The 1,765-nt window shown below is 48.5% G+C and overlaps 1 pseudogene; it reads left to right on the top strand.

Annotated features, from left to right (window-relative positions):
- Positions 1-607, top strand: LOC116091574 (annotated as a pseudogene).
- Positions 608-1,765: the final 1,158 nt, after the last annotated feature.

Raw genomic sequence — 1,765 nt, 5'->3', positions numbered from 1 at the left:
CCTGGAAGCACAGACCACCTTGAAACTATGAATCCTGTTTATAGCCCTGGGTCTTCTGGGGTTCCCTATGCAAATGACAAAGGAAATAGATATCCAGCTGGTTTTCCTGTGGGCTATGCAGCAACACCTGCCTATTCTCCTAACATGTAGCCTGGAGCGAATGCTACCTTCCAAACAGGCCACACTCCTGGCACACCTTACAAAGTGTCCTCTTCCCCAAACAACAGAGCTGTGCCACCATACTCCTCTTTCCCCAATCTCTACTAGAGGGATGTGTACCCAGTGAGAAGTGCCTAGCTTCAGCAGAACCCATACGCCCAGCAAGGCACATACTATACACAACCTCTGTATCCAGCACCTCTTCACGTCATTCACCACACCACAGTGGTGAGGCCCAATGGCATGCCAGCAATGGTCTACCCTGCTCTCATCCCTCCTCCTAGAGGTAGCAGGAGTCACCATGGGCATGGTTGCTGGGACCACAATGGCCATGTTTGCAGGTACCCTGCTGACTGCTCATTCTCCAACTCCTGCAGCCCCTCACCTGGTTACCACATACCAAGCCCCAGGAACACCCACCTACAACTATGTGCCCCTGCAGTGGTGATTGCTTTGCAATCTAATATTTGAGGATGGAGCTGTGCAGTTACTTCCTTGAGTTCTACAGTTGGCACTACAGGCCTTGTGCCCCCAACCAGGACTTTCTTCTTACTGCTCAGACACTTAGCTAGACAAAACTGCATCCCAGCCCAGCAGGTCCCAGCTCGCTAGTCTCCAAGTAACTCTGGGTTGGTTTTAAAGCAAATCCTGTTTTGTGGACTGCCTGGCAAATTTTTTAGCTAACTGTAATGATAAAAATAGGGAGTGTTACTCTACTCTGAATCATATCTAGTTGAATGCATGCTTATAAAAACAAACAAAAACAAAGCTTGCTCAATCTACCTGCAGTGACTGATGCAAAACCATCATATGCGAAACCCGAAGGACTGGACCATGTTTACTGCCTGCCACTCATGCACCTCTGTGATGTGTACTGAGTCTCAGTTACAATCATGCAAGGGATCTCCTCTCTGAAGCGTGGGGAGTACTGGAGAGGACTCTTAGGATGCTGGGGTTGCCAGTTATGGACACAGACTTGTAGCTTTCAGCAGCCTGGTTTTGGGCACTGACTGACTGTTCCTGGAGGGAGCAGCAGGGACTGGGAGAGCCAGAGCCAGACAGCAGCAGCAGGGATAGTGGGGTCCATTTCTGTCATTTCAGCTGCAGTGTGCTCTGGAGAACAGGTATCTACCTGAAGCTTATCAGGAAATAAAGGAGCTTGGTGACCAGTCCAGCGGGGGTGAAGAATGGGCTGTGTGTCAGAGCAGGGTCTGCCATCTGAGTTTCTGCTGTATGGCTTACAGGATAATGTTCTGTGTGTCTGTTGGGACTGTTGGAAAAGTCTATTGCAGAAGTAAACTGCTTTCCTCGGAGGGAGCTGTCAAAAAGAAGCAGCCACACTGCGGCAGTGCTGTCTTTTGCTTTATTTCGCTTAGGGAACCATTCCTTTTCCCCCCTGAGAATAATTGAGTCAGCTAGACACAGGCACTGTTGTGTTCTCCTACCAAGACTTCAGCTGTGTGCTGTGGACAGTGTTGTACATTTTAAGACTGCTTACAAGGGAATAAGTGTATCTTAAAGTTAGTTCCTCATGTTTCTTGTAGAGAAGCAGGGCTGTGATTATGTCTAAAAATGTAAAAAGGATGTAGTTTGTCTTGGGGTCACT

This window comes from Mastomys coucha, chromosome X (genome assembly GCF_008632895.1).
Source record: "Mastomys coucha isolate ucsf_1 chromosome X, UCSF_Mcou_1, whole genome shotgun sequence".
Classification (NCBI taxonomy): domain Eukaryota; kingdom Metazoa; phylum Chordata; class Mammalia; order Rodentia; family Muridae; genus Mastomys; species Mastomys coucha.
The sequence above is the reverse complement of the archived record's forward strand: the minus strand, read 5'-3'. Positions and strand labels throughout refer to the sequence as shown.